Source organism: Lotus japonicus, chromosome 2 (genome assembly GCF_012489685.1).
Source record: "Lotus japonicus ecotype B-129 chromosome 2, LjGifu_v1.2".
In the NCBI taxonomy this organism is placed as follows: domain Eukaryota; kingdom Viridiplantae; phylum Streptophyta; class Magnoliopsida; order Fabales; family Fabaceae; genus Lotus; species Lotus japonicus.
In genome coordinates, this window is record NC_080042.1 from 47889486 (window position 1) to 47903356 (window position 13871).

A 13871-nucleotide genomic window follows, 5' to 3' on the forward strand; every position below is an offset into this window, starting at 1 on the left:
TCATGCCGATTTTATTTTGAGATTTTGAGGAAGTTGATAGGACGAACGAGGATTCGGGCCTTGTATGGTTTTTCATGGATCGAGACATTCTCTGGAGTCATTTGAGATTAGAAGATCCCGAGAACTTATAAGATTTGCGATAAGACAAAGTGGAAACTATTTTGTAAGAAAAAAACTCATAAGACATTAAACAACCTTTAAACCTTTTAATAATGATAATAATCTCGAAGGAAAGCTTAGGAGTCAAATCTTAGTTTTCGGAAAACGAGAAGTGTCGTCGGATCCAAGTGTTGAGAAAATTATAAAGTTTCGAGTATGTTGATACTCTTGTGCTCTGGGAGTAGTTGTGTTGTTGGGCTATCCGAGGGATAAGCCGGGAAACAGGTAGTTTCCGAGTATGTTGATACTCTTTGCTCGTTGAGCAGTTTTGACCATCGGATTGAGATGAGTCGGATGATTTGGAGATCATCATGAGTTATTGTGTTCTTGTAAAGAAGTGTCTTTTGTCGCAGAATCGACTTTACCTTAGGGTAAGCTTTTAGAGACATTAATTTAGCTAGAACACGTGGCGACGTGTCGAGTGAGGTCGGAGACGTTATTTGGCTAATCACTGCATTGCATGCACTCATTAAGTGGTTTAAACACGGTGAGATGCCGGACCACGGCGGATTCCAAAATGGTTATAAGACCCGGATTTCCGCGTAAGAGCGTTGTTAGGTGACTCTTAGTAGCAGACCGAAATGGCAGGCCTTCGGGTTTTATGCTGATCTGACTACCGTTGTTGTTGGAGTAAGAGGCACGCGGGCCGAAATGGTCCCACCATGGCTAATGCTAGGGCTGATCCGTTGATGTCCATCCGTTCCGGAATGCATTTGGTTAACTGGGTTAACCCGCATTGCATATCATGCAACATGCATACTAACTTAGTTGCTGAGTGTGATTGTTACTTGTTAATCCTACTTGGAGCATGCTAATTGTTATTACTGTTGTTTATATTCATTGTGGAATACACAACCCTAGGATGTTATCTCTAGCTATAAGCCTAAGTGGCTAATCTCTTATCTGTATCTATTGGTGATATTATTTACATAATTCTTTGGAGTTGACCCTCGCGTCTTCTGTGTGTGTTTTGGCGGACAACGCCCTTTGTCAGATGTCCATATCGGACTGGTTCACAATGGTCCACCCTTCGGGGGGGATTAGATACGAGATGATAGACCAGGATGACCCCGGTTCGTGGGTGGTTGACCCCGCTAGCCATCGAGCGACGTACTCGGGGCGGATCATGTAGATAGAGTAGGATACTTGACGGCAGGAGTGCTGCGGAGATGCACTGTCAGTTTCAACTTGCGACCCGGTGTGCATTGCGGACCAGGAGTGGGAGCACCACCACCACCGTCGTCTTCGGATGATGAGGACCCCTCAGAGGAGGAGCCTGTGGGAGGGACTTCTGCAGAGTCCAGTTCACCCACCGTTGCTGTTATAGATGATCATGGTTCGGGCCCTAAGCCCGAGAGACCAGCACCGGAGCGCATCGCGGTTGCGAGAGGAGGACGGGTATTGTACATAGACTTGGTCGTTCTGGATTCAGATTCAGACGGCGATCATGCTAGCATGTAGGTTTTAGTGCTGGTGTGAGCTCCTCGAGATAGGATTAGTGTAGGAGTAGAGTCTTAGCTCTGACTGTCATTTGTTTCCTTGGGGACAGGGTAGTTTCCCGCCTATAGCTTTTTGTGTGTTTTCTTTACGGGAATCACAGAGAGTTGGTTGGACTTAGGAGGTCTTCTTTTAGGCCGATTGGGCTAACTTATTCTCATTTTTGAGGTTTGTGTTGCGGACACTTAACCTTTACTTTTAGTCTGTACATATTGCCTACGGGCGTTACACTTTTCTACTTTCTGTCACTGGAGGTTACTCGTGACGAGGTTGCTAATTACAGCGGGGGCTGTAATTATTATTGTATATTAGTTCTGTTATCTTTCGCATTAGAGTTTTATTTATTTCAGTCTTGTTTATATTATCAAAAAAAAAATATTCACGTTTTTCCGCATTAAGTTTCGTTTTGGTTACTAAAGTGACGCCACCGAAATCGGGGTGTTACAATTGTATTTCATGTTGACTTCATTCTTGGTCTTTCTTTACTTTTCATGTTCACATGGTTCGTAATGAGAATTAAGGTTCCTAATTCCTAATAAATACTAGTTGGAGTTAAGGTTCCAAAGGAAAACTAAGAACTAGGGACATAAGTGTTAGGTGAGATGAAGAGTGAAGGGTCTAGGGTTCGAACCCTGAGGATGACTAATTTACTAACCTTACAAACAACTAACATTTACCTATAAAAAAAAAATAATCCTTGATTTTAATGAAGGAGTTTACATATATAATCGTCTACAACATAGCTTTAACACATTCTATTGCAACACTTTATTGGTGTGGCTATTGTATTTCATGTTGACTTCATTCTTGGTCTTTCTTTACTTTTCATGTTCACATGGTTCGTAATGAGTCCTAATTCCTAATAAATACTAATTGGAGTTAAGGTTCCAAAGGATAACTAAGAACTAGGGACATAAGTGTTAGGCGGGATGAAGAGTGAAGGGTCTAGGGTTCGAACCCTGAGGATGACTAATTTACTAACATTACTAACAACTAATATTTACCTATAAAAAAAAATAATCCTTGATTTTAATAAAGGAGTTTACATATATAATCGTCTACAACAGCTTTAACACATTCTATTGCAACACTTCGTCGGTGTTGCTACTCACCAACACAACTAGTTTTGTAATAATTGAACACGTATAATGCAAAAAGTAAGTTTTTTCTTAAGTCTTAATATAATTATGTTTTAGGTATTGACTTGAATTTAATAAGGATCCTAATCAATTTGAATTTGACACAGGGACCCAATAACATTAAAAAAAAAAATCTAGAATTTCGTCTATTTTTTTTACTTTTTATTACAAAACTGTTTTTTTAGGGTTGTCTAAATGACCTATATGAAAAATTGAACTAATTATATTTAGGTGTACCAATTAAATTAAAACATGTGCCCTTATATTATCCACCTCACTTAATTAAAATATTTTACATTTTCATAATACTTATTTTTAAAAAATAAGTTAATTGCAAAATAAACCTAACAATTTAAAAAATAACATAGGACTCAATTTCTCCTTTTCTAATATGAATCCCTAACCCCATTTGTACCTATTTTCCGGCATCAATTTCATAGGCGAGGTACATGAGCGTACGGGAATTGGGTTTAACGCCCCACCCTTTAGGTTCCCTGCCCCACCTTTTTTTTTATCCCAAAAGTACCCCACGGTTAATCATTAACCATATTCAATATATGGAACACGGTTAATGATTAACCGTATTTTTTCCCACAGTGTGAACACCTTTGCCACCGTTACTCCTCCTTCCACCAAAGAACAAATACGGTTAATGATTAACCGTAATGAATATATATAATACTGTTAATCATTAACTGTATTATGTCCTGACAGTGTGATCACCTTTTCCACCATTACTCCTCCCTCCACCAACTCCTCCCAGGCCCCCTGTACTTTATCTAACAAGCAGCAGGTCACGGACCTTTCCCACATTACTCATTTCCATCACCATTACTCCTCAACTCCCTCACATTTCTTCTTCCCACCACCACCAACATCTCCACTTTCCTTCTTTCCATCACCACCACCACCACCACCACCACCACCACCAAGTGAAGCTTTAAACTCCTGGTAAGTGTTGTTAGTTTTTAGTACTTTATTTATAATTAGTTTAAGTAGTTAGTTGTTAGTTGTGAGACCCAAGTTTTTAAGCTTAGTATAAATTAGTGAAATCTTTTATTCACGAATAAATTCGATGTAACGTGAAGTAAGGAAACTGGATAAACGTTTATTAAATGGAATAAATGTATGGAGAAGATATTTCACGAGAAGGTTAAGGACAAGATTCGAATCGACGAAACTTATGGCGCAAGTATTATTCGTTTACACCTAGGACAAAAACCTTAGGAAAAGATTAATTTAACCCTTGGAACACTATAGGAATAAATTCCAAAAATCTTCAAGAGGAATATAAGAATTTCTCTTATTCCTTTCTATGACAAGCGTTTCGATATGAAACCCTGGAATGTTCGAAGGTCAAATTCCAATACTCGGAAGTTTGCCAAAACTAAATCACTGATAGTTCAAGAAACATAAAATCAGGGGACGATGAAGACTTTTTCTATTCGGAGCTTCAAACGAAGATTCCACACGCGAACACCTATTTCTCTTGATATTTCTAATCTTTCTTCAGAACGAAGTTTTGTCATCCGACATCAACTGCAAAAAGTTGTTTTTCGGGTAAAATCGATTTACACCGACTTTGGATCGTTTGCTTTAATTCCAAGAAACCTGTTTTGAGTTCTGGAATTCTGTCGCCAGAACCTATCTTAGAATTCACAGAGGAATACGCAGGAAAAATCGGAATCGCGAAATTTTCATTTTTCCGCATTTTCCAAAACCTATAAATAGCAAGAAAATGAAAAATTTTGCAAAACCCTTCACCATTTCTTACCCAAACCCGCGAGCACCATAGGAGGAGGAGGAAGAAAAAGTTTTTCGCCGTTTCTTGCCTGATCGTTGCACCGTTCATTGCTATTCGAAGACATTGAGGTATAGATACTATCTCTCACTTCTGATCGTCAATTCTGTCATCTTACTCTATGTCTTTCTGTGCTCAAAGTTTTGAGCTTTTTGTAAAACTGTCCAAATAGCTTGATTTTAGTGTCTAAACATATTCCCTACGTACCCAAGAGTACTTCTAGCGGATTACCTTTTGCCGAATGTCGCCGAAATGCCGCCGGAATTCATTTCTGCTTGAAAAACCCATTTTTAGCCAAAGTTTCGTTCTTTCGGTTTAAAACTCTCGACTTAGCTTAGCGCTAGTAGGATTAGTTGTCGTAAACGTCGTTGGTAACGTCCCCATCCAATTTATTTTTCGAAATTCCAATTTTGAAATTTTGAGCTAAAAATATTGACCAAAATACCCCTGCGACAGTTTCTGATCCGAAAATTTTTCTGAGCTTTGATTCGTCTTAGTTACGACTAATGATAACTTAGGAACCAAGTTTGATGTGTGGCCGAGAGCTCCTCCTTAGGGGGAGGAAAATTTTGTTTTTCGAAAACTTGTCTTAACGCGTTAGATTACCGTACTTCGAAGTTTATAATGCTTCGTGTAACCCTAGTACTTATTGTTTGCTGAGTTTCTGACTCATTGTGATTGAATTCTGTGATTTTTCTCTAAGGTTCGTTTGAGGAATTATGTGGAGCGGAGGAGGAAGATTGTGAAGGAAAGGTTGAGGAACACGCTGGAAGAACTACAGGTGAGGGCTACTCACTGAATACTAGCTAATGTTTTAGGTGTCGACGAATTTGACTTGATTTATTGTTTATGCACTTGATTGTGTTTGACTGGAAAAAATGTTTTCTGAGGCTACGGCTGACAATTGATAATCATTTATCGCTTGAATTGTTTTTGAGATTGATTCACATGCTATGTGCTAAATGGTTAATTTAGGATGTGTTAATATTGATTCACATGCTATGTGTTAAATGGTTAATCTAGGATGTGTTGATATATGTGCCATGACTGTTGGATTGTGTTTCTTTGGTTATGAAATTACACATATAACTGTTGTACGTCAGAGAGGATAAACAGGCAGTATTGCCAGAACTTATCATGAGACTTTGGGAAAGATTGACGGGACGGACCGAGGTTCGAGCCCTTAGTAATATTTTAGGGGATCGAGACCTTCCCTGGGAATTAATTGGGATTATGAGATCTTTTCAACTCATAAGATTAGAGACAAAACTAAATGCAAACCATTTCACAAGGAAAATTCATAATACATTAAACAACCTCTGAACCCTTTAAATAATGATAACAATCTCAGACGGAAGCTTAGGGTTGGATATTAGCTTTGGAAAATGAGAAGTGTCGCCGAATCCAAGATTTAGGAAAACTAATAAGTTTCTAAGTATTTTATACTCTTTGCTCGATGAGCAGTTTATTTATTGGACTATCTAAATGATAAGTCAAGGAACTATAAGTTTCCAAGTACATTGTTACTCTTCGCTCGCTGAGCAGAGTTTGACCATCGGATGGAGATGAGTCAGATGACTCGAGAAGTTATCATGAGTGATTACACTCTTTTTATATTTAATTGTCTTTTGTCGCAGCATCGACTTTTACCTTAGGGTATTCTTTTTAGAGACAATAAGTTAGCTAGAACACGTGACGACGTGACGAGTGAGGTCGGAGACGTTGTTTGGCTAATCACGTTGCATTCATTCACACATTTTGAGGTATTAACACGGCAGGAAGTCGGACCTCGATGGATTCCAAAATGGTCATAAGACCCGGATTTCCATATAAGAACACTACGGTGATTCTTAGTAGCAGACGGAAATGGCAGACCTACGGGTTCACTGTTGATCTGACTACATTTTGTTTGGTATAAGAGACGCCCGAGCAGAAATGGTCCCACCTTGGCCGGTGTTAGGGCTGACTCGATGGTGCCCATCCCTCCGGATTGCATCTTGTTCCTTAGCATTGCATTCATGCAACATGCATACTGACTTAGTTGCCGAGTGTGATTGATACTTGTTAAACTTACTTGATGCATGTTAATTGTTATTATTGTCATTTATATTCATTGGGAGATATACAATGTTATGACGCTATCGCTAACTATTAAGCCTAAGTAGCTATTCCTTAAACTTTATCTACTGGGTGTATTACTTATGTAATTCTTTGGAGTTGACCCTCGCGCCTTCTGTGTGTGTTTGGGCGGACTACGCCTTTTGCCAGATGTTTATGCCGGATTGGTTCGAGATGGTCGTCCCTTCGGGGGGGACTAGGTTCGAGATGTTGGATCAGGACACCCCGGGCTCATGGGTGGTCGACCCCGCCGGTCACCGAGCTATCTATTCGGGGCGAATAATGGAGGACCGCGTCGATAGGATGGGAAACTTGACGCATGGAGTTTTGAGACGCTGCACCGTCAGCTTCAACTTACCACCAGGTGTGCACTGTGGACCTAGAGTCGTAGTACCACCACCACCGTCGCCTTCGGACGACGAGGACCCCTCAGAGGAGGTGCCTGTGGGAGGGACTTCGTCGGACTCTAGCTCACCCACTGTAGCAGCTGCTGTTGATTTGGGATCGGGTTCCATACCCGCAGGACCAGCTGTGGAGACAGATGCTGTCATAGACTTGATCGTCTTGGATTCAGATTCAGACAACGACCATGGTGATGCATAGTTGGGAGTGCTGTGGTGTGCTCCTCTAGTCAGGATTAGGGTAGGAGTAGCGTCGTAGCTCTGGTCTTCAGTTTCTCATTTTGGGGCAGGGTAGGTCCCTGACCTTTAGCTTTTTGTGTGGTTCTCTTTACGGGAATCACAGAGAGTTGGTCGGACTAGGAGGTCTTCGGGTTGTTTTTGGGCTGACCTACTTTCGTTGGAGGATTGTATTCAGAATACTTGACCTTTTATTTTGGTTTGTACATATTTTCCCACGGGCACTACTTTTCCGTCACTGGAGGTTACTCGTGACGTGACATGCTACTTACAGTGGGGGCTGTAAATATATCTGTACATTAGTTGTTTTTATTTTTCGTCGATAAGTTTTATTTCGTCAAGTCTTTATTTACTTAGAACAAATATCGAAAAAAAAAAATATATTCACGTTTTTCCGCTTTATTTTCTTTTTGGTTACTAAAGTGACGCCACCGAAATCGGGGTGTTACATTAGTTTAAGTAGTTAGTTTAGGTAGTAAGTCGTTAGTTTAAGGCCTCTGTATCGCGAACAAATACGACAAATGAAAGTTCATACTCAATATGATCTTCTGAAATGGGTTCACGACATTTCTATTAGAAATAAACATGTTCTGGTGATCACAAAGTCTGATAGTGGTGCGAATGGAAGAAAAGAATATGTTTATCTGAGGTATGAGAAGCATGGTCTGTATGCTCCCTACAAAGAACCTGATCTTGTTGAAGGAACAACAGCACAAAAGATAGGTTTTCCTTTTAGACTAAAAGGACGACCTTCGAAAAATGGTAGAGATTGGTGGTTGAAGGTGATGGACGGTAGACACATCCATCAACCAACTAGGTCACTACTTGGCCACAATTACGTTGGTCGACTAACTAGTGTTGAGAAGGAGTAAGTGATAAAACAGGCTAAGATTTGGGTTCCACCGAGAAAGATGCTGTTGGATTTGAAGGAAAAAAATCCTGCAAACTTGTCTACCATCCGACAAATTTATGGTGTTTGCAAGAGGTTTAGGCAATCCGTTCGTGGGTCATTGATAGAGATGCAACACTTGCTGAAGAAGTTGGACGGTGACAAGTATGTTCATTTTGAAAGACATGAACCCGGAACGGAAGTCATTAGAGATGTATTTTGGGCTCTGTAACACCCTGATTTCGGTGGCGTCACTTTAGTAATCAAAAGTAAACTTAATGCGGAAAAACATGAATATTTTTTTTTCTTTTCGATAATAATATTAAAGACTAAAGAAATGAAACTCACAAATAAGAGATAACAGGACTAATATACAATAATAATTACAGCCCCCGCTGTAAGTAGCTAACCACGTCACGAGTAAACCTCCAGTGACGGTAATAAGAAGAGTAGCGCCCGTAGGCAATATGTACAAACCAAATATAAAGGTGAAGTGTCCGCAACACCATCCCTCAAAACTGAGAATAAGCTGGCCCAATGGCCTCAAACAAGACCTCCTAAGTCCAACCAACTCTCTGTGATTCCCGTAAAGAAACCACACAAAAAGCTATAGGCGGGAAACTACCTTGTCCCCAAAGAAACAAATGAAGCAATGACTGTCAGAGCTAAGACTCTACTCCTACACTAATCCTATCTCGAGGAGCTCACACTAACACTCAGTCCTACGTGCTAGCATGATCGTCGTCTGAATCAGAATCCAGAACGACCAAGTCTACATACACTACCCGTCCTCCTCTCGCTACAGCGATGCGCTCCGGTGCTGGTCTCACGGGCTTAGGGCCCGAACCATGATCATCAATGATCGCAACGGTGGGTGAACTGGAGTCTGAAGAAGTCACGCCCACTGGCTCCTCCTCTGAGGGGTCCTCCTCATCCGAAGATAACGGTGGTGGTGGTGGTCCTCCTACTCCTGGTCTGCAATGCACACCAGGTGGCAAGTTGAAACTGACAGTGCATCTCCGCAGCACTCCTGCCGTCAAGTGTCCTACTCTATCCACATGATTCTCCATGATCCGCCCCGTGTACGTCGCACGATGGCTAGCGGGGTCTACCACCCACGAACCGGGGTCGTCCTGGTCTATCATCTCGTATCTAATCCCCCCCGAAGGGTGGACCATTGTGAACCAGTCCGCAATGGACATCTGACAAAAGGCGTTGTCCGCCAAAACACACACAGAAGACGCGAGGGTCAACTCCAAAGAATTATGTAAATAATAGCACCGATAGATACAGATAATAGAATAGCCACTTAGGCTTATAGCTAGGGATAACATCCTAGGGTTGCATATTTCACAATGAATATAAAAGACGATAATAACAATTAGCATGCATCAAATAGGATTAACAATTGTCAATCACACTCAACAACTAAGTCAGTATGCATGTTGCATGAAATACAGATGGCGGTTAACCCAGTTAACCAAATGCATTCCGGAAAGGGATGGACATCAAACGGATCAATCCTAGCACCAGCAACGGTGGGACCATTTCCGCCCGCGTGCCTCTTACACCAAACAAAGGTAGCCAGATCAGCAGTAAACCCGAAGGCCTGCCATTTCGGTCTGCTACTAAGAGTCACCTAGCAGCGCTCTTACGCGGAAATCCGGGTCTTATGACCATTTTGGAATCCACCGAGGTCCGGTAATCACGCCGTGTATTAACCTCCTATGTGTGCATGAATGCAATGTGATTAGCCAAACAACGTCTCCGACCTCACTCGACACGTCGCCACGTGTTCTAGCTAACTTAATGTCTCTAAAAGCTTACCCTAAGGTAAAGTCGATTCTGCGACAAAAGACACTTCTTCACAACAACATAGTAACTCATGATGATCTCCGAATCATCCGACTCATCTCAATCCGATGGTCACAACTGCTCAACGAGCAAAGAGTATCACATACTCGGAAACTACCTGTTTCCCGGACTTATCCCCAGGATAGCCCCACAACACAACTGCTCCCAGAGCACAAGAGTATCAACATACTCAAAACTTATCAACTTTCTCAACACTTGGATCCGACGACACTTCTCGTTTTCCGAAACTAAGATTTGCATCCTAAGCTTCCTTTCGAGTTTATTATCATTAATTGAAGATTTAGAGGTTGTTTAATGTCTTATGAGTTTTCTTTACAAAATATATCCTTTTAGTCTTATCGCAAAATCTTATAAGTTCTCGGGATCTCCAAATCCCCAAATGACTCCAGAGAATGTCTCGATCCATGAAACACCATAACAAGGCCCGAATCTCATTCGTCCTATCAAACTTTCTCAAAACTCTCAAAATAAAATCGGCATGACCTGCCCGCTATTCTCACTACTCAGAATCACAGATATCAGCGAAAGACATAATTACATCATCACAGTCAACAAACATGTCATATATCAATACATCTCAGAATAAACACGTAGCACTTAGCATATAAAGCATGCACCACACATCCTAGATTACCCACATAGCACATAGCATGTAAGTCAATCTCAAAAACAGTCAGTAGATGAATCATCTACATTGTCAGCCGAAGCCTCAGAAAACATTTTTCCAATCAACCACAAACAAGTGCATAAACAGTAAATCAATGTCGAAAGCATCGACCCTAAGCATTAACTAGAGATTCAGTGAGTAGCCCTCACCTGTAGATTCTCCAGGATGGTCCTCTATCACTTCCTCACAATCAAAGCCTTGCTCCTCAGGAAAATCCTCAAAAGCACCTTTAAAGTAAAACCACAGAATTCTATCAAAATCTATCGGAAACTAAGCTATCAATACTCACCAAGGTTACACGAAGTAGTACATACTCCGAGGTACGATAATCTAGCGCGAAAGGACAAGTTTTCGAAAAACGAATTTTCCTCCCTCCCCCTTAGGGTGCTCGGCCACTATTGGTAATTGTGGGGTTCGATTTTTCTTCGATCAAACTTGGTTCCTATGCTATCATTAGCCGTAACTAAGGGTATTCTAAATTCGGAAAAATTATCGGATCAAAAACTGTCGCAGGGGTATTTTGGTCAATATTTTTAGCTCAGAAATTCAAAACTGAAATTTCAAAAAGCAAATTGGACGGGGACGTCACCAACGACGTTTATGACAACTAATCCTACTAGCACTAAGCTAAGGCGATAGTTTTCAGCCCAAAGGACGAAGCTTTGCCCCAAAATGGGTATTTTCACCAGAATTGAAACTCGACGGTAGTTTTTCGAGAATCGGCGAGGTATTATTAGCTAAACATACTCAGGAGAACGTAGGGAAGATGTTTAGAATCAAAAATGAAGTATTCATGATAGTTTTGCAAAAACCTCAAAACTATGAGCACAGAAAGACATAGAGAAAAGCTATGGAAAAAGCGATCAGAGGTAAGGATTAGCGACTATACCTCGAAACCTTGAAGTAGCAACTGTTGGATCAACGATCAAGCAAGAAATGAACAAAAGCTCTTCTTCCTCCTCTCTTGGTGAAGCTCGCGGATTTGGAGAGAAAATGGTCAAGTTTTTGCCATTTTTTCTCCTTTTCTTGCTATATATAGAGGTTGGAAAAACGCGGTAAAATGAAAGTTTCGCGAATCTGATTTTTCCGGCTTCATTCTCCGTGAATTCTAAGATAGGTTTTGGCGACATAAATTCAAAACTCAAAAGAGGTTTCCTTGTATTTTTGGTAACTAATGCAAAGTCGGTGTAAAACTATTTTACCCGATAAGTTGCTTTTTGCATCGGATGTCGGAATAGAAAACTTCCTTCTGAAGAAAGATTGAGATCATCAAGAGAAATGGGTGTACGCGTGTAGAATCTTCATTTGATGCTCTGAATAGAAAAAGTCTTCATCGTCGGTTGATTCTAGGGTTTTTGGAATACCAGGGTTTCAGTTTCGGCAAACTTCCGATGATTGGAATCGGACGTTCGTAGATTCTAGAGTTTCGCCTCGAAACGATTGTCGTATAATGAATAAGAGAAGTTCTAACATTTCTCTGAAGATTTTTGGAATTAATTTCCATCGTGACTTTAAGCGTAAACTAGCTATTTACTAGGGTTTTCACCCTAGGTCTAAGCGTATATCGATCGTGCTATAACTTTTATCGATCATGATGCAATCCTTAGACTTTTCCTGAACTTTCCCCTTCATAAATTTATTTCATTTGGTAAACTCTTGTTCAGGTTTCCCTTCACGATACATCAACCCTAATCGTGAATAAGAAGTTTATTCACTTAGCATAAGCTTAAAAACTTGGGTCTTACAGGCTCATCTGAATGCTGTCAAACTGTTCAACACATTTCCTTATGTAGTGATCATGGATTGAACTTACAAGACAAGCAAATATAAACTCCCCTTGCTCGAGATTTTATGCCTGACTTCCACAAATAAGACATACTCCATAGCATTATGCTACATTGGCAGTGAGGGCACATATGACTACATTTGGGTATTGGAGTGTATGAAGTCTCTTATTGCCGACCAATCCAGGTTGCCTACAGTGATTGTGACTGACCGAGATCTGGCCTTATTGAGTGTTGCTAAACAAAGCCTTCCTACCACTACCCATTTATTATGCTTGTGGCACATCAACAAGTGTGTTTTGGCAAGCTACAAATTGTATGTTGGCACGGATAATTTTGCTGCAGAGGTTATGGAGAAGTGGGCCGACTTGGTAGATGCTTCAACAGTTGAAGAATTTGAAGGTCATTGGATGAAATTGTTTAAAATGTGCAAGGATAAATACAACAACTTTATCACTTATTGTTCTACAACATGGTTGGTCCACAAGGACAAATTTGCCAAGACAGGGACAAATCATGTGTTGCATTTTGGAACAACAACAAGCAACAGGTACAAGAAATATGTTTTTACATGCTATATGTTTTTCATTTGATAGATTATTACAGTATTAATTCTTATATGTTTTAAAGTAGAAAGTAATAAGGCGCGTTGTTCGTATGCAGGGTCGAAGGTGCACATGCCAGCTTGAAGAGGATGTTGCGGAACAGCAAGGGTGACCTGGCCACTTCATGGGATGCGTCGCATTGTTTGACCATGAATCGTCACACTGAGATAGTAGCATCGTTTGAGCGCAGTATTAACAAAATTGATCACATTTTCAAGACCCCATTTTACATAAATATTAGAGGATTTGTGTCAAGCACATGCTTGCAACTCATTGATGCTAAACTGACAAGAATGAAGTCCTACGGAAGATGCGATTGCTTATTGAGAGAGACTCATGGACTACCTTGCGGTTGTCAACTTGCAGGTTACCGGTCAACCACTCTCCTGTCAATTATTTCTATTTGTTATTGAATGTGACACGTTTGTGAGCAATTCATCCATTCTGGAAGAGCCTAAGTTGGGAGCAAGAGTAAGTTGTCAACTTGCTTGGCTATCAGCCCTGCAAGAGTGGGGATTTTCCACTTCGCTGGGCTCAATGACAGCGAACGTTGAGAGAGTGGAGAATGTTGTTGCTGTTATCAAATCTTGCACTCCCAATGGTTTCGGAGATGCGAAAGTTACCCTCAAGGTATGTCCTTGCTTTTGTCCCCCTTCTCTAACCGTACATCGTTCCTATTTATTTCTCTCACGATTGCTA